This window comes from Pteropus medius, unplaced genomic scaffold (assembly GCF_902729225.1).
Source record: "Pteropus medius unplaced genomic scaffold, Ma_sr-lr_union100, whole genome shotgun sequence".
Lineage (NCBI taxonomy): Eukaryota > Metazoa > Chordata > Mammalia > Chiroptera > Pteropodidae > Pteropus > Pteropus medius.
Genome location: NW_024350927.1, coordinates 7,203,548 through 7,223,009, shown reverse-complemented (window position 1 = coordinate 7,223,009; position 19,462 = coordinate 7,203,548). Strand labels below are relative to the sequence as shown.

The 19,462-nt window shown below is 54.2% G+C and overlaps 2 long non-coding RNA genes across 2 annotated transcripts; both read left to right on the top strand.

Moving 5' to 3' along the window:
* The first annotated feature begins 1,255 nt into the window (after positions 1-1,255).
* LOC120585854 (uncharacterized) lies at positions 1,256-3,261 on the top strand. Its single transcript, XR_005648545.1, has 2 exons — positions 1,256-2,010; positions 2,369-3,261. It is a non-coding gene; the product is annotated as an uncharacterized LOC120585854 (long non-coding RNA).
* A 5,941-nt stretch (positions 3,262-9,202) lies between these two features.
* Positions 9,203-9,879, top strand: LOC120585725 (uncharacterized). Its single transcript, XR_005648492.1, has 3 exons — positions 9,203-9,289; positions 9,443-9,606; positions 9,697-9,879. It is a non-coding gene; the product is annotated as an uncharacterized LOC120585725 (long non-coding RNA).
* The last annotated feature ends 9,583 nt before the right edge of the window (positions 9,880-19,462 follow it).

The following is a 19,462-nucleotide window of genomic DNA, read 5'->3' as shown; positions in this document are numbered from 1 at the left end:
AGTAGGATTTGCAATGTTCTGAAGAATTCTTCGCTGGGGGTTTTGTTGACATCGGGGCGTGGGGAAGCGTGGGTGTTTTCTTTTCTGGGTGACTTTGGACTAGTGTGATGATCCAGAAGGAGAGACCTCAGCCACCCATCTAGAACTTTCTCACGCCTGTCCTAAACGCATGGAGAATGGTATCAGCGTGCAGAAGCCCCGTGTCGCTTTCCAGCAGCAGCCCGTGGCGGGCCCTGGGCCAAAGCGACTCTGGCTAATTGAAGATACGATGCTCAGTTAAGCCTCACGTTCTCGATCCATTTCCCAATAATAACGCTTTCGAAAGAGAGCAAAAATGATGAGACGTCGTCATGGAGAGGGTTTTAGTAATTTTATATGCTGCCGATCGCCTTCTTTATTGTCCCCTGGCCAACGGCAGAAGGGGTGTTTGGTGACTCACCTTGCGCTGTCCGCCGAGCCCAGGGTCTGAGGTCCTGGGAGATTTCTCCCGTGTTAAATCCGGGTCACGGAATGGTGCTTGGAGCATAGATCCTTCTCCACTGTTTTCTCCCACCGAGAATTATAAAAATGTGTTTTCGTGGCCAGGAAACTGGAAGATCCCGCGTTGTCCGTCACACTAGGTTTTCACGAGCAGAAAACGAGCCTCGCGTGCTCAGAATCATAGATATTTCTGGAGATAGAAAAGATCTTTTCTAATCTCTTTTCATAGTGAGGAAGTCAGGCTTGGAGCAGGTGACAGTGGCCTCGGGCTGTGGTGGCCAAGTGCACAGGACCAGCAGGTGGGCCGAGGGGCTCATTCCGCCACCCTGCGTGGCCTCTGGGTGACAGGGGGCCTCTTGTCCTGCTTTGTAACACACAAAACTCTAAACTCCAGGAACCTACATGCATCAGCCTGGCTAGCTTCTCTAGGTGACACACATAGGGGTAGTTTGGGTCCTGTGTGTCTGCACTGCCACGCACCAGCAGGGGCTGGCAGGAGCTGAGCAGCCAGTGGGGACCTCTGCGGTAGCCTCCAGGGTGACAGAGGCTCAGGCCCCGCAGGGGTGTAAGCTTGAGGGCCAGCTTTCCTCCCCTGTAGCCTCTCCCGAGGGACCGCCAACTCAGGATGTGAGGGGGACCCCATCTCAGCTGGTGTCTGAAGAATTCTCAGGTTAGAAGGTGAACGTAGCCATTTCTTCCCGCTGATTTCATCCCCGGAAGGAGACGTGGAAAAGGGGCTGCAAACTGCTCCCCTCACCGCCCCCCACACACCATTCAGCCGATGCTTTCATTTGGGAAATGTTTAAGGCAGCACCTGTCGATGGCACAGACTCTCCGTCCTGTGCCTTTTGAGTCTCAGCTGGGCTCTGTTGGTGTTTAACATTCAGCCCTGGGGGGCTGTGGGATTTAAGCTGCAGAGACCCCATGGGGCAAGGCTCAAGGTCGTGAAACGCCAAGATGGTGAGCCCCACCCCTAAAAGCATCACCTGGAAATCAACATCTCCCAGAGAGGAGGGGTCATGGCATTTATTCATCCATCGAGCATCAGCAGCATCGTGAGGCGCCAGGTCCTGATCACAGTCCTAGGAGACGCGTGCTGACATGATTCTGGTCTTCGGATGTGGCCAGTGAACCCGGAGAGGTTGAGCAACCAGCTCACAGCCAGGAAACGGGAAGCGGGGGCGTCAGCCACGGTCTGCCCAGCTCCCCTCCACCGGGGAGCCTCAGGCTGCCATTCCACCGCCTCCCATCACGTCCGGGAAGGGCTTCAGGCTCCCTCTCCGAGGCCCGGGAGGGCAGAGAGAGCTGCGTCTTTATCACTTTGCCACGTGGACAAAAAAGCATTGCCTCACAGGGCAGAGACGGTTTCAGTGGCAATGCGCTCGGGAGATGCTGAGATACGCCGGTGGCGGGCGGGCGGGCCCGTGGCGCCCACGCGCTCCTCCGGGCTCCCTCCTCATCACTCACTCATCTGTGGTCCTGAGACTCTCGGGGATTCTTCAGAGCTCGCGCTGCACCCCTTTACCTTTGGTGGGTGAGAGATTCCTATGAGCGACCTTGGGAAGCCTGAGTCTTCTCTCTATCAAGCGAGTAAATAGGTGTTTGGAAATAAAGCCTGGGGGGGTATCCACGGGTCAGTGTCGCCTTGGTCTGTTGGCCTTGGAACAGTGACTGCAGACAGGCGGGCAGGAAGGGAGCTCTGCTGGGTGCGGGGTGCGTGAGGACTGTGGCTTGGAGGAGGCCTCTGCAGGGCAGGCTGGCGACCTGCTCTGCCTCACGGCTCATTAGCCCTGTGGCCCAGCGCCCAGAGGTGGGAGGGAAGGAACAGGTGGCTACGCTCTGGAACAGGGATGGTTGCCAAATTCTTGCCCTTGAAATAATTTTCCAGGTCCTTCGACTAGAAAAAAATAAAAAAGGCTTCATTTGGAGAACGAGGGAGCGAGACATCGCGAAGACCAGGAAGAAACAGCCAGGTTGGAGTCATGCCCGAGGGTTCTGAAGAGGGGAGTTCACCACGGGAGCCCCCTGCAGAGCAAATCTCTAAAACCACAACTGAGGGGTCGGTCGCACACCTGGATAGCTAAGGCGTCGCACGAGTGCAAGGCGGACCTCGGACCCCTTCATTCCAGCTCCCTAAAAAGCCGTGCTGTGTTTACTGGGGCCGCGGCGGCTCCCAGACGTGTGGGGGACACACTCCCCGCCCGCCCGTCCCGTTCAGCCTGGGGGGCCCTGAGCCATCCGCCCCCTTTTCCACCACAGCACATTTCTGGGAATGTGGAGAACACTCCGGCGACGTGACATTCTTGAGCTTGTAGTCGGAAGGCGCCCCCCCACTTCCTCTCGAGTCAGGTTGCATCATCTCTGAACAGGACGGAACAGAGTCACTTGAAACTTAACATGCCTTCAGGAAAAGAAGGCGGGGCCCCACCCCGCTCTGCGGAGCTGCCACCGCCACCACCCTGCCCAGGGCAGGGGTGGGCTGGCACTGCTGGCCACTGTCTGTCCCCTCGCCCTCCCGGGAACAGGAAAGAGATGAGATACATCCTGTATTTTCTGTGTTCATCCCATCCTCGTGGAAAAACAGGGCTAAAGCGGTCAGGACACGCGAGTCGGGGCATCTGCTGAGGGACACTGCAGTCTATGAAATTCTTGGCCCTTGTCATCTCACAATAAGTCACAGGGAAGGGGCATGATCTCTGTAAAACTTTTGGCCTGCGGGTAAACTTTTGCACATCAAAATCCCAGAAGAACATGATTTCTTAACAGTGCCGTTGACAAACATTGAGAGTCTGCGGAGGGGAGCTGGGGGGTGGGGGAGGTGGGTGCAGAGTAGGGTGTCTGCCGCCAAGGAGGGCACAGTCACCGGTGGAGGCGAGACGCTCCACGCTCCACGCGGCCTGCAGTGCGGGGCCCAGGGGAGGGGAGTCGAATGCCACCAAGAAGATTCGGGAAGAGCAGCTGAAGGAGGGTGTTCGAGCTGGGCGGAGAGGCTGCTGGGGTTCTGGGACACTGTGTCCTCCCAGAGGGAGCGGGGAGAAGCCAGAGAACACTTAGGCAGGTTGATGCAGAGTCGGGGAGAGGCGGAAGCCAGGGAGGGTGGGGTGCGGGCAGAGGAGTGACCAGGCTGGAAACGTGCTAGGACAATTCAGGCTCCAGGTGGTAGGTGGTTGGGAGCCATCGAGAGTCTTGAGTCGGAGTGACAAGCTCCAGACATGCCATGGCAACACATCGAGATCTGGCCTGGGAGGGGCTGACAGTGGGGACCCGCTGGGGGGCCGCCTCTGCCCTTCAGAGGCCGGAACTGGGCCTGAGCCACGGCAGAGGCCGAGTGCACAAGATGACCACGATGACGGTGATGCTGCTGATGGCGGCTCCCGCTTTGAGAGCCCACCTCGTGACGGGCAGGGCGCTAAGCCCTTAACGCGAGCCACCTCTGCTGCCAGAACCACAGCCCCAAGTGGCAGGCCTGCTGTCGCCCCATCTTACAGACGACGAGACTGAGGCCCAGAGAAGGGAGGGAGCTGCTCGTGGTCACGTGGCGGGTCAGCCACAGGGCCGAGATCTCAGCCGGGCATGTGTGACGCCAGCCACGCTCTGTCGAGTGGATAAACAGAACTGCTTGAAACCAGTTATGTAGGAGGGGGAGGGGATGTTCTGGGTGCTCGCGCCTGGGAGCCTCTGAGGACAGGTGACAGTGTCGAAGACGGGGAAAGGCAGTGGGGAGGAGGAGCTTGTAGCTAGAGCTAGGTTGGTTGGAACCGTAAGAAAATTTGACACCAGCCAAGTGTGGCACTGACAGCCGGCGCGGCTGGAGCCGTCGGTCCAGGGTTCATCGACAAGTCTGGAGCTGGAAGCGCCCGCCTGGTACAAAGGCAGGATGTCCGTAAGCGTATCCGGGCTAGGAAGGCAGGGTGCGAACCATATTATAGCGCATGGCTTGAGAGTGAGTAGTGTGCCGGGCGCTGGGCTAAGTGCTTGTCCTGTAAATGCTCGTCACGAGTTCTCAGGACATCCTGGGATGGGCTGCTACTGCAGTTTATAGGTGAGAAAACAGGAGCTTGCCGAAGGTCACCCGCCACTAAAGCTGCGACTCCAGCAGCAGTGTGACTCCCCCGGGGCACCCGCAGAGACCGTTGGGGGGACATGTACCCGAGGAGGGGCCGTAAACTGCAAACTGGAGTCCAGGCTCCTCGCCCTTCCTTTATCTGCTTGTTGATCTGCATTCTGTCTGTAGTTCGTATGCACTATTTTTTTGTAATAGGGCAAAAAAGTTTCAGTATAGCAAAAAAATGGAAGCGTCAATAGACAGACTTTTGCCAACGTGCATCGAAAGCTGGAAATCTGGCATATTTTTCGACCCAGAGATTCCATTTTTAGAAGGTAATCAAAGAAGCAGGTAGAAACGTATGTGGAAATATATCTAAGGCAGACGTCTGGGTGCGTAAAGATTGTTCACGGCGTGTTAACCCGCAAGAAAAATACACTATAGAACGTTATCTACCGACCGGTCTCATTTTGGTAAAAAAAAATGCATTTAAATGAATTCATTCATTAAACAAGTCAGCTTTTTAGAGAAGTAACAATACAAATAATTATTTAATTTTAACCGTGATAAATATTTGTAGGAAGAGGCTGCATGCGTGGGAGGGAGGGGGCGATCAGACCAGGTAAGCAGGTAGCACTCGAAGGGTTGGTAAGAGCTGGAAGGATATACACCGAAATGCTCTCTGACTTTAATTTTTCTTTTTAGTTATCTATATTTAGTTACCTATATTTAGTTATCTATATTTTAGTTATCTATATTTAGTTATTTAGGGTTTTTTTTCCCCCTATAGTAAAAATAGACTACTTTGGAAGAAATATCTATTTTTAAATAATTTTTTTAAATGGAAAGGAAAGATACAAATGCAGAAGGAAGAAAAGCTGAAGGAGGTGTGAGTTCAAGAACTCACGGAGGCCGTCAACGGCGTCAGCTGCCTCTGAAAGACCAGACAGGATGAAGGCAAACAGCGACCTCGCGCTTTTTATGGGAAACGTTTATTTATTGTTATATATCACCAGCCACCTTTCTCTCTCTCACGTTTTTTGTCACCTTCTCCTTGATGCTCTGACCTGGGTATTATGTGGGTCGTTCAAACTCAGCATCAGAACTACCTGTGCCCTCCACCTGCCTCACTCCAGCCCCCAAACGATCCGACGGGAAGACATCAGACTCGTTCACCTGGATTCTCCACCATCGTCTTCGGTGACACTACCAAACGCCGAACTGTGTCATTCTAGATTCTCCCCCATGTCCGCCTGCAGACATTTAAAGGACCCTTTAAACACCCCACGGACTGAACTCTCCTCTCTACCCTGGATGCCACAGCCTCATCCGTCTTCTTCGTCCCGTGTGGACCGAGTCGCCACCACCTTGCCCACCGTCCTCCCGCCGTGAGCTCGCCCTCCACACCTAAGTGCCATGGGATCCTAAGTGCCACTGGACCGTTCGACTCACGCCCAACGCCTTGCTCCCACGCTCGGGGATGAAGTCTAACTTCTTTACAGTGTTGCAAATAATGAAGCAATAAGCGTTGTGTTGATACAACTTTTTTCTTTTTTCATTCAAATGATTTCCTTGGGATAAATTCCCAGGGTTGAAAGGTTTGTATCAACATTCCCACCCTTCTGAAATCGTGCGCACTCCGCCCCCACCCCCACCCCTCGGGTTCATCTCCAGTGTCAATGTTCTTAGGGTTTGTAGAAAAAATGTCTTAATTTTGGTACCCCGACTCTGTAATTCTTTTTCTGTTTTAAATCGAGTACCCTTTCATTGAGAAAAATGAAATTAAAGCGTTGTCTTCAAGCACCTTCCTCCTTCCAGCTTCTTGTTTGTTTTTCGATGTTGCTTTTACATGCATATTGCTCCAGGTTACAGAAAACTTTTTTTTCTTCTACAAATGGCGGACATTTCCCAAGTTTCACAATGTGGCAATTTCTCCCCAGTGACCTCCTTTAAAAAGCAGGGCAGGGGTGAGCAGGAGGAGCATCTTCCACATGCTCCAAGTTAATAGCAGAGAATAAATAAATAAAAAGGGGGTGTGGCATGTGTGTTCTAATGGACGATTCATGCTCACTAGCCTAAGGAGCCACTTTCTTTACTTAATGAAGAAAAATTTTGTAGGCCGTTTTCCGGGAGCCAGAAATACAGAAGATCTCCTTCAAACGGTCTTTTCGCAGTTTTGACAAACGTCGGACTGTCCTGGAATTTTCACCGGGGTAAAATGATGACCGACTAAGTGACTGGCCCTTCCTGCTCTCTCTCTGTGGGATTATTCAAGAATCCTACCCAAGAATGTCAGAGCCACAGGCGCTTATAAATGCCAAACTGATTGTGTTTGATCTTTTCTGGGTTAGTGGTGAGATTTCGGAAGAACTTGGATCATCAGTATAAACCATCGGCTTCCAATAAAACCGAACCATCTCTGGATCAAATATACATTTCCAGCGACATAGCTTTCCGCGCCCCCACCCCCCACCCCCATTAAATCAAGAAAAGTCTGGGAAATGCTGTTTCAGAAATGCCTTTATCAAACGCTCTGGGCTCTTTGAGCCTTTGACCTGCTTTCTCATCCTCGCAGATGACCCGGAGACCATAAAGGACAGCCTCTGGCTTCCTCTAGCTACAAACAAACAAAGCCACCCACGCTTGTCCCCATCCTACCTTCCTTGCTCAATAAAAATTCCTGGAAGGAACCTGACCCTCCTGCCTCAGAGCCTTTGCACACGCTGATGACTCTGCTCACGTGGGGTCCGGCCCGCCCTCTCCTTCCTTTCGTGTCAGCTCCTTCCTCGAAGCCTGCCTCGACTGCTCTCCCAGGCCTCAAGCACCCCCCCCCACCACCGCCCCGTGTGCCCTCCTGACACTGCGTATCCCTCCTCACGGGTGTCATTTTAGATTTATTTGTGTCTTTATTTGTTCCTTGTCTGTCTTCCCAGTGGGACTGAGCCTAACGAAGGCAGGGCCAACGTCTATGAGTATCTCAAATGAGAACCGTCCAGGAAGGGTTAAGGCCCGTGTGAGGAGCCCGACCATGAGTGTAATCTGCAAAGTCAGAGACGAGGTGGTCTGAGCACCTAAGCATCGATACCGCGGGAGATGGGGAGATGGCAGGTAACTAGGGAGGACCACTTTCGGCAAGACCTGCGGGCTACCTACGAAACAGGGGTCCTCCACGTCGTGTCTCCCCTGCGATCCCCCAAGTCAAAGCCTCTCAAACATCTTCCCATCACGTGCTCCGCGTCCAGTCCGGCGCTGCGGAATCCACCTTCTGCGTAGCAGCTGGGAGGATGTCTCACCATCTCGATAGACTCGCGTCACCGCCCTGCTCATGGTCACCGCGACTTACTGTCCCGTTAGAACAGGTTCCAAGCCCTGGCCTGGGCATCCCTGTGCCACCGGCTCTGGCCCGGTGCTCTTATGTCTCTCCTCGTCCACTCTGCTCTGACCACGCCGGCTGCTTGGGGGACCTCAGGAGCTTGATCTCCCTCTCAGTAACGCTGTCCATGGCTGTCTCTTCTCCCATTTAATTGTCGCTCTTGGGAGAGAACTTCCCTGACCTTCACACACACAGTTCTCGTCTCGTCCCATTTTATCTTCTTCCCAGTTCTCCTCTCTGAGTTGCTTGTTTTCCTGTCGGTGTGTTTACCTGTGTTTTCCACTCGGGATGCTCACTCCTGAGTGCAGGGGCCTCCTCGACAGTGGCAAGTGCTCAGCAGCCGGAGAGTACCTGGGGCTCGGCGTGCTGAGTGGAAGAAGGGACACGCTCTGCATCATCACCGGGGGAAAGCGTCGTGGCTGAGGTGGAGGAGGACGCAGCACGTGAGGCTTCCGAGGGTCTTAGGAGTCAGCTAATCCAGTCTGGCATCCCCGAGAGGGGCATCCAGGCTCTGCCTGAGCTCTCGTGGGGACCAAGAGCTAATGATCGCTCAGAGGACACAGGGGGAAGAGACAAAAGTAGCCGCTGAGGTGACCCAATGAGGTGACATTGTGGGATTTTCACGAGCTAATTTAATAATCCCACTCCGATCCACTACGTAGCATAACACTGAGTGAACACATACTCTGTGGGGAAGGCAGACATGCAAAAACCAGCTGAGGTTGGTACCCCAGGAGACGACTCAACATGCCTCGGGGGGCAGCGGTGCTGAGCCGAGTCCCAGCTGTCTCAGTGTTGGTAAAATCCAGGGATGATGAAAAGAATGATGTTAGAACATGGCCACGACGCCTGGACATACTAAGCGCCCGATACATCTTTGTTTTAGTTTTCTTACAAAGAACACAGCAATTATTTCTGCCGGGGCAGGCGACTGTGGGTACTGGGCACAGGGCCATCCTGCTAGAAATGACATTTCCCAACTGCCTCTGCAGCTGGTGGGGCCCTATGACCACGTTCTGGCTAACGTGAGCTCCGGTCAGGTGTGTGATTTCCTGGTAGGGCCTTAACGCACTGGGCATGACCCCCTCATTCCCACTGCTCCTCTCTGGGCCGACAGGCTTGGCAGAGACCTAAAGCATGACAGGAATAAGTGAGACAGGGTGCGACGGGGAGCAGCACCCCCCTGGCACCCCACACCCCCTGGGCGTTATGGGGAAGGGAGAGGGAAGCCCCTCTGTCAGGTAAGGCATCGCTTCCGGGGGCCTCTTTGTTACAGCAACATCGTCTTTGCCTCACTAACGCAAGAGGAATTGGTGAAGACTTTGTCCAAGGTGCTGATGTTCGAATTGGACACGGAAGGATAAGGAGGAATTTGCCAGTGGAGGGACGGGGTGGGTGTAAATTCCCTTGGCTGATTCAGAGCCCCCTGCTTGTTAGATGCAGATTCCTGGGGCTCCCTCCACCCCCACCCCAATGCCACCACTCAGACCTTCTGAATCAGAATCCCCGGGGCACGGGCCAAGGAACCTGAGTTTTTTTCCCAGGACCTCAGGTTGTTCTTGTGACCAGCCAGTTTGGGAAGCACCGAGCTGCAAGGAAGAACTGGGAACTGAGCTGGATGAGCTGGATTGAGGCGAAAGGAAATGGTCTTGGATCCCACAGAGAACTTGAACTTTAACACACAGGCTTCTTTTCTTCTGGGGGAGAGGTTGCTAATTCCTTTAAAACTCGCATGAAAAGTATAACCCTTTTCCCGGAAAATGTTCCCTCCTCCCATGACCTTTGAATATTTTTTCAGGGACCGAAGAATCCACTCTTAGAATCCAGTGGGAGAACGTCGGGGGCAGCAATGTCACTTCAGAGAGGACCCGACCGTGGCAGAGAAAGCTCAAACGGAGCGAAGAACAATGTGGAGACAGAGTGGCCAATAACATCGACACGAGACGCGCTGACAAGAGAACACGACCAAATTTGGTTACGTACGTATGCATGGGAACCCCACATTCGCGAGAGAATCGGAGACCCCACATGCATGAGATGTTCAAAGACAGGAAGTTAAAATGTGGCATATCGGACGCTCTGAGCTAAGAATCACCTCGGGGCTTCAGAGGGTGCAAGGTCATTGCTGGACCTTGAAGAAGAGCGGGTGTTCAGTGATGAGCGGTTTGCCCTGGGTCCAAAAAAAGTTATTTCTGGTGATAACTTTTACTACGGGCGAGGCCCCTAATCTAAATTCTTGGAGGGAGAGGTCAAAGTTTCTTGTGAGCCCACAGGTTCTCAGTTCCCGTCAGCTTAGTTCACATGCCACAGTGGCACATTGTGGGGAGCCCGGTTCTGAACCCATCCATGGACAAGGGGCTCCGGGGGGAAGTCCAGCTGACAGGCGAGTGTGGGTGGAGGTGTGCCCAGGTGTTTCACAGGAATGGAAAAGGTAGATGAGAGAGTCAGGACGAAAGAAGCCAGGGCTCATGACCAATAACTAACTGGACAAGAGTCTGGAGGGGGCGGAGGTCAAAGGTGAGGGAGGTGACCCCCCCCCCCGGGAGAGCAGCCTGGGAGGGCGCCCGGACCACGACTCCATGTCCGGGTTATAATGATGAGTGGAAAGACTGCCAAGGCTTCGGGCAGCGATGCCCAGAAAACCTGGAGGTTCAGGTAGAAATCTGGGAGGGGCCCAGGATGAGGATGCCATGCGCATTCCGTATGGTGACAGCTGACAAGTGGGACTCCAAGGCCTCCTCCGGGAAGAGGCTATCCTCGAAACAGGAGCCATGAGCCGGAGAGATCTGCCCCCAACGGGCAGGAGAGACTTAGAGGAGGAAGGGAAGGAGCGGGAGGGTCAAACAGAATGAGCCCACCAGGCCACTGCGCTGGGCAGCTCAGAGGTCACCCGACGTTCTGAGAAGAGTCTCTTTCTTTTGCCAACAGTACTGTGACCATCTCTTGTCCTTAGTGAAAACACAGCTAAGTATTTAGAGATAAGGACGCATGACGTCTGCAATTTACTTGCAAATAGTTTAGGGGGGAACCACATGTATACATAGCACATACATAAATACAAATAGAGAGAGAGAGACAAAGCAGATGTGGCCAAAGGTTCACAAGCGGAGGATCCGGGCGAAGGCTTCGGGGAGTTCCTCCTCGTCATACTCTCGCACCTTCTTTGAGTCTGAAATGCAGTAAACGTAAAAATTGCCTTGATTAAAACAGTCCTTTGAGGTGGGCGCGGGATGCGAGCCAGGAGGAATCGGGGGAGCCTGTGAGAACCCAGCTTTGGAGAGGTCTGCAGGTGGCGGCGGGAAGGGAGGGCGCCGGTCATTGGCCGGGTGGGATTTTCTCGAAATGGGGATCAGGGAGGCGAGGCGGGTGCTTGAACATATTTTAGGGCTAAAACAACTGTCCCAGAGAGGAAGGGCGAGGTGGAAGGAGCGGGGAAGGCAGGTGGGGAGTGGGGGAGGCCCAACCTGGTTGAAAATGTGGGACCAAGCCCAGAGGTCAGCCTCTGAGCGGAAAGGGATGGGGGGGTGTCACTTGCCCCAGGGACAATGACCCTCCCCCCCACCGCCAGGTGGTCCCCAGAAGAGAGAGCCCCTTTAAGGCGCGGTGTGAGTCAGGCCGCGGGGTGGGGGCGCCCCCACTGCGGGGGTAGGGGCGCAGAAAGGGGGCGGTCCTTTGGAGGAGGGGTCCCGCCCCCGCCCCCGCCCCCGCCCCCGCCCCGCGGCGTCGCGCGGTGATCAAAGTGAATCTTACGCGTTTACAATTTCTCAAGTGAGCACTTGTGCGGTGGCCGCTTCTCCTGGTCGCGCTTGCGCCTTGAAGAAAGTCACCGGCGTATTTATAGCCCGTGTTTATTTTTGCGGGGCTCCTGAACTTGAGCTTCCCTAAGTGCTAGTCTGAGCGTGGCCGAGCTGCGCTGAGCCCTGCCTTTCCTGCCGCAGGGTCCCCTCACGGGGTTGGGTTGACCTTCCGACGACGCTGTGACCTGGGGAAGCCCTGGCTGCCTCAAAGGCTGGGCCACCAGGGACCCTGAGCAGGAACAGCTCTGCGGCCCATCCATCCTTCCTGCCCTTCTGCGCGCTGTAGCCTCCAGAGCCCAGGGCCCCTGTCCTCCCTCCAGGTGCAGGCTCAGACCGCCCTTCTCCCCCGTTAGGTGGTTCCCCTCTGGCATCAGAGCCATATCACCCTTGGGGGACAATGATTTAGCTTCTGATTCACTGGGAAGCCCAGACATACACATCCTCTGAAACTTGTCTCCTCTCTGTGGGGCTCCGGGCAGTGACCTGGAGCTCCGCCTCGCAGAGACTGAGTAGACTTTCCTAAGTGGCCCCGAGGTACCCCAAGGTACCCCGAGTACCTCAAGGAGCGGCTCCCTCCCCAACCCTGACCCATGCTGGGCTGGGCCCTTGCCCAGGAAAGAGCCAGTTCAGAAGTGTGACAGGGGAGAGGGCTTCGGAGCCGCCACATGCTGGCCCCCTCCCCGTGTGTTAATCACCGTGACTTACAAAAATTCCCCAAGGGGTGCCCAGGGAGGGTGTGGATCTGCAGACCTGGAAGACACCTCTGGCAAATCTCTGCCTTTGGACTTGAACGGTGGAAGCCTTTGCCGAGGGACTGGCTTGTCCGGGCCTGGTGGAGACTCTCGATAATCCTCAACCCTCCGGCTCCCTGCCCCGGGCCCAGCTACCCCGTCCTGGATCTTTTACTTTTGCCTGGAGCAGCGAGGCGGTCCATGATCTCACAAGTCGGGGCTTTTGAATTCATTCTACATTTATTCTGAACCAACCTGGATTCAGCCCTAGACTGTAGAACCCCTTGTGCTCAGCAGTTGTGTTTTAAAGAAAGGATCCAGGTGTAATGCAGTTTTGATTTTTGCTTCTTCTCTTTCCACGAAAGGGGTCTTTGGGTAAGAGCGGAGAGAGTGCAGACCCACAGTGCCAGGCAGGGACTTTGTGGCTCCTGGTGACCGGGGGGCGGATCCCTTGCTTCCCAATGAGCAGCCTGGGACGCCCTCCTGGGTGGCCGAGCTACGGGCAAGAAGACCACCAAAAAGGAGGCAGGAAAGACTTAGTGAGGAAATTGGTCTCCTGTGGGGGCCAGAGGGTCCCTCGCAGACCACCCTTGTCCTGGCCGCTGTTAGGGCCCCTGTTGTTCTGGAGGGCACGGCCTCTGCCTGGGGGACCGATCCGGGCTGGCAGATGGCTAGCGTTAGGTATGTAAGCTTCCCTCCTAGCTTCTGCCATGGGGAAGGTGAGTGGCTCCTGCGTGGTGAACTGGGTCGTGAGCTGAGGTCCTGGCCGCCCCCCCCACCCCCGCATTATCTTCAAAGAGAACAGACAAACACCCTTTCCAAAATCGGACTTGGACTCTGGGTTAATTAAAACAACGCTTTCTTCTCTTGATTTCATTCCTTTAGGCTTTATTAAAGAGTTCTTTATAGAATAGTTATGAAAATTACAGTGCTCCTAAGAACAGAAAGGCAAAAAGTACTTTTAATGGTATCATAGATATAACTCTAGACTTTAATTCTACAGTCTTCTGTGATTTGGGCCTAATTAACTCCGTTTTCTTACCTGTATGCTGTAGGGACTGGGAAGAGTATGTTCCAAAGGGAAGTTTGTGAACACATCAGGCTTTTTGAAGGAAACGGTGGGTAAGCATGGCTGGTCCTGTCCCAGACGTGAAATTGCGTCAGCCTTCGCCTCCACGGACACCACGAATGATGGGACAGCAGAAGATGACCGAATCTGGAGTTAATACTTTCTATGCAAAGCCCCCGCCCTCTGTCTTCACAGTTCACGAGAGGACGGCTGGCCTGGGCCTTAGTGCTAAAACGAGCTGGCAGTTGCCCAGGCCCCCGACCCTGAGGCTGAGTCCCTGAGGCCAGAATGGCGGAGCAGAGGCGTGATGGGAGTCATGGTACCCGGAGGGTCAGGGTGCCTCATCCCCTCACTCATGGGTGTTCTAAAACTAAGCTTTGTAGGAAACCCAGAAATAATATATTCTTTCTCTTAAACGACCTACTCTGTTCTAAATAATGACAGTCGCATCAACCCTAATTTGTTTCAACCTCACTAGTTTCGAGTGTGTCATAATTTACACACATGTTGTAAAAGTTTTGTTGAGCAGGAAAGATCAGAGGGAAAACATTTAATTCATGTAAGAGAAAAACACGTTTGTCATGATTTTAGAAGGCCTCATTTGCATATGAGTAACTTAACTTTGATTTAAATGATTCTTCTTTTCTCTTTAAATAAGTCAGCCAGTGTCTCCAGAAGGCAAGATTCTATTTTCCTCTACTTTGGGTTTCTATATAGTTTTGAGGATCATAGAATTAAATTTCTTTTAAAATGTCGAAGGAGATCAAAATATGCTGCCTCAAAACATGCCACTTTGGCGTAAAGATTACCTTGAGATGAAGGCAATTAAGAAAAAGCAGACACAGGAAAAGCCCTCTGCCCTCCAGCTATCAACCTAAAAGCAGGGCGTAAATTTCCCTTGTGTAGAGGCTCCCCCTTCTACCAGTAAGAGGATAGTCTCTATCACTGGCACTGGAGACGGTCCCAAGATGAGTTTGCACAGACAAAACTTTGTTAAATAACCCACGTCTTTCATTAGTTTCTCCAATATATTTACCTTCTGACAATTCACCACCTCTAGAAGCCTAAACCTTCTTTCTTTAGTCTTGTCACTTATCAAAATGTATGGCCTTTTGGTATATAAAGCCCCCACGATTAATTGCTTCTTCGGATCTTTACTTCTTTACGATGAAGGCTTCTGTGTAGGTTAAAATTAAAATAGTTAACATCACATAAAATGCGTATGCCTTTTCTCCTGTTAATCTGGCTTTTGCCAGCTTAATTCACAGGCCCTGGGTGCGGCACCTAAGAGGAAAGAGGAAAGTTTTCCCCTCCCTACAATAGTAACTAAGACGAGTGGTCTTATCATTTAATCCAATAGAGAGGATTTTATTATATGACAAATAACTTTAGGAAAGATCCAATTTCTCAGCATAGCATGGAACCCATTTGAAAAAACTCTTCCTAGACCTAATCGTAGCCTCCCTAGAACCCCCAAGAATGTCCATTTCTTGAGTCTGGAGACATGTAAGAGATGCCGAATGCAGAGATTAATAAATTGAAAACAAAACCAACGTGAATGCTTTACTTCCTGGAGGCTGAGGGGGTGGGGGGGTGGGGGGCTTCCCATCTTCTGGCTGCTCTGGCTGGCTGTGCTGATTGGTCGTCCTTTGCTGATGAAACTGAGCCTTGATTCCTGATCCTGGGTAGGAGAAAACGTGAAGGAGTGAGACGCTCCCTCCGTGTAGGGGTGGGGGGGAACCGGAGCCTGGGAAATGAAGGCGCTAGAGCTCAGCAGTCACCAGGGGCAGCCCTCAGCATGGCCTCGCTCAGTGCCGTCACCTCCGTCATCCTGCTCCTCGTCGTGGTGGGGTGACCGCTGTACCTGCCTGCGGGGGCCATGCCCAGCTTCGCAGCAGCTCCTTCCTGTGCATTGTCTCACAGCCACAAAGGTCACAACCCCTCATGGGACTCCGTCCTTATCCGAGACACCAAGGGGACAGTCCCAGGATGGGTGTCGAGCAGCGTGCACCCTCCTGTCTGAGGCCAACGGCAAATGCCAGCTGCTTACCGGGTCCAGAGAGAATACAAATCAGTTCAGGATCAGTTCTGGCTTCTGGAAGGCGTCGAGGGCCAGCCTGTCCTTTCTAAACAGAACCAGCCTTGCAATCCCGTGGGGGTGGGGGAAGCGAGCGGGTGACGAGTCTGACTCCTCCAAATGCGGGACGAGGAGAGAGAGGGCGAAGGACTGTGCCGGGAAAGAGAGAAGAACGCCGAGCTGCTCCCCAAGCCCGTCTGCACGTGGACAATCTGGGCCCCAGCAGAGGGCAGCTCCGGGGCGCGCACGCCCACAGCATGGCGAGGAGGGTTCGGTCAGAACCCGTCGACGAGAGCGAGGAGGCCCAGGGAGAAACCACACTTTCCAGAGAAGCAGGGCTGAGGAGCTCTGTGAGAGAAGGAGCCACAAAGGTGGGGTGTCCCAGTCAAGGGGAGCACCGGACGACTGGACCTGACATGGGCGTGGGAGGGGTGCCGTCTCCCCAGAGCGTGACCTGCAGTGGCCATCTGCCCGCCCGCCCGCTGCGCTGTCCACCCAGTGGCCGCTGATCAGTGCGGTGCCATCGGGGCTGGGGCAGAAGTGGCCTTTCCCCGACTGCCTCCTGCCGACGTCGGTACAGCTGGAAGGCAAGATGAGGGGGAGGATGACCGGTGGTTTGGATTTGGACTTCTTGCATCTTGCACATCCTCAGACACCGGAATGAGGAGGCTCTTGGCTGGACGCGAGACAGGGACAGGAGCGCCTCGGCCCAAGATCCGGCTGCGCTCCCGGCAGGCCTGGAGCTGGCTACTGGGGAGAGGGAAGTCCCAGGAATCGATGGTTTGGGTTGCTGTGAGGACGGCACTGTCATATAGAAAGAACTGGAGGGCAGGAAGTGCCTGGTGATTCACCGGGGAACAGTTAGGACAGGCCCGGAAGTCGGATCTCACAGAATGAAGCAGGCCGTGCAAGAGCATGTCCCATGCCAAACGGAGAGGACCGGCCAGGAGTCTGAGGGATGCCGGAGGGAGGGCGACTGGGCTGAAGAGGAGACAAGGACAGAGCTAGCTGTCGTCGTAGCAGAAAAAGGACTTTCTGGACCCAGGAGAAATTCTATCCCGTCTCAGACAGAGCCCCCCCCCGCCCCAAACGGGCAGAGAGCGGAGTCTGGGAGTGACGTCTGCTGGGAGGCTCTAAGTAAATCAGCTTCCTTCACCCACCGAAGTCCGTTGAGCGTCAGCCGTCAGCCAGACACTGGGGTAGAGACTGGAGACACAGTGACGAACAGCGGATGTCACAGTGCCTGCCCTCCTGGGCCTGACTTCTCAACGGCAGGAAGCAAGCAAAAAGCCAAACAAGTGAACAGACTAATAAATACAGTAATTGCAAGTTGACCTAGGTACTCTGAAGAAGCCGGGGGCTAAGATGGAGGAGAGCAGAGGGCAATCAGAGAAAGCCTCCTGGAGGAGGTGAGATTTTCATTCCCGAGACCTAAAGGAAGCGAAGAAGCCCGTCAAGCAAAGAGGAGAGGATTACACAGCAATCGCAAAGGTCCCGGGGCAGGAAAGAGTCGGCCGAAGTCAAAGAATGGAAAGAACAGAGGAGGAACGATGCAGGCTGACCTTGGCTTTCGAGGCCTTCAGCAGGGAGGTGACATAAACTGCCTCATGTTTTGAGATGGCCATTTTTGCTGCTATGCGGAAGCTAGGTTGTGAGGGCTTCTGACGAATACTTGACTTATTAACAATTTTATGTCTCAAGAGAGCTATTCCTGGGACGGCCACCATACGGAGGGGCTGTCAGCCAAGTAGAAACGACAGGAACCCAGAAGCAAGCAGCCACGCCACCTGCGCATTCGTGGTATCGGGAAGGACAGCGCGGGGTTGGGCGCATTTTTCACCTTTGGCCTGGGAGATCTCAAAAGGCGCTGGAGAGGCTTGCGATTCAAAGACGAGCATCTCAAAAGGGGAGCTGAGTTCAGAAAAGCTGGAAATTCTAACTGCGGAATTTACAAATGACTTTCTTCGCAGGGAGGGAAAACTGGGCGGTGACTGTCGACATCATTCCATGGGGGCTTTTAAGGAACAGGTGCCTAAAAAGCAAAGCTGGTCACCTAGTCACGGACAAACAGGAGAGACCCACGACACCGTGAAGATGAATCTCAGGAACGCAAAGCACAACAGAAAGAGAAACTTCAAGACGGTCAGGGCGAGAGGCTGGGGGATGCCGCAGACAAAGGAGCCATGTAGCCAGGAGCCCCGCAAAGCAGAATTCCTTCCTGTGTCAAGGCCACATCCTCAGGCGAGGAGGGAGGAAGCCTGCCTGGGGGAGGAAGGCCAGGACGGAGCTCCGGGAGGGCGGGCTGCTGCTCACTCTGCCATTCGCCGTGTCCTCCGCACAGCTGGCCCCAGCTGGGCACCTGATACCTGCTGGGCGAACGTGTGCACGCCTGTATAAATGAATGAATGGATGACGATGCGGGCATTACCACGCCACTATGCCAAAGATACGTGTGAATTACCCAGGCGGGGGTGGGGTGGGGTGGGGTGGGGGAACAGACTCTCCCCGAAGAGGACTTGGTCCTTCTCTTTGGCTTCCCATCATCTGTCTGGCCTGACCCGCCCAGCCGGGAGCCTTGGAGGGAGGCAGCCATCGCCTGCCTGCAGAGAAGCGTGAAGGGATGAGACTTTTTCCTCCCTGGGCTTAGGGCACGGATCTGAGGCTCGGGCTTGGCTGATCGGAGGCTCGTGCAGGGCACACGTGCAACACGGCCAGTGGGGAGATTTGGCCGGTGGCGGTGATGCAGGCGATGCCTCGTCGCTGCACAGGACCCGTGAGTGTGGCTGGCACGGGCTGCCTTCCACAGGCAGCGTCCCCAACCCATTCCTGCCTTGTGTGTCTTTCCTTAACATTTTTTAAATTTTGAAATAAATATAGATCCACAGCCAATGACAGGGGTTGTAGAGAGGCCCCCTGTACGTTCGCCGGCTGTGGTTACACCTCGGGTGAGCGTGGCACCAGAGTGCGACCCGATACCACGTGTGCATAGATCTGTTTCCGTCTGGTTCTGAGCCTTCCTGCTGGTTGCTGCTCCATCGATATCCTTCCAGTAAATGGTCTTTCTGTCTAAATTAGCCAGCGTCAGTTTTGCCATTTCCAGGATGGGGACAGGGACGGCAAGAACGAAGGGGCCTCTGGCTGCGGAGCGGGAGAGGGATAGTCGGAAGGAGTGGAATAGGGACTCCATAGTGAATCCTGCAGAGGAGCCAGGGGGCCGGGGGAGGGGACAGTTTGGGAACCGTTCAGAGGTGGATCTGGCGGGTCTGGATTTGGCTGGGAGGAAGAAGGAAGAGGAGGAGGCAGAAGGAGGGGGAGGAGGAACACACTAATCAGAAGTTGACAAGGGCTTTGAGTCACGGCCTTGATTCACTGCAGATTAAACGAACTGCAGTCTTCAAGGAAACGGGAAGCAGCCCCCTCAGACACGTGGGACTCCCAAACCGCTCTGGCTGGGGAGGACCGTGGCCCGGTTCCAGTGGCTGGTGAAGTGGCTTCGGGGCTTGCTTGTGAATCACGGGTGTCTCCCACTGCGTGAGCACCCCTGCCGGTATCAGCATGGGCCCCCGGAGCTGGGGTTTGGCTGAGGTTTTCCGGGGCTGATAATCGAAGTTTATCTTAACGACTATGGCGATACCCTTCATTTCTGAAGAGCCTCTGTGCCAGCTGCTTTTCTAAGTATTTCACACCTTTGAACTGACAATGTCTGCTGTTCCAGGCAGACGGGAAGGTGGTTCCCATTTTCCAGTGTGACCGAGAGAGAAAGAGGAGGCAGGCGGATGGAGACCGAAGCGTCCTTTTTATTACCCAATAGAGATGTCACAGACCACGCTTGGCCCCACCAGGTTTCCTCGCCAAGTGGACTTGCCAATTCTCCCCTAAGGTAGAAAGCC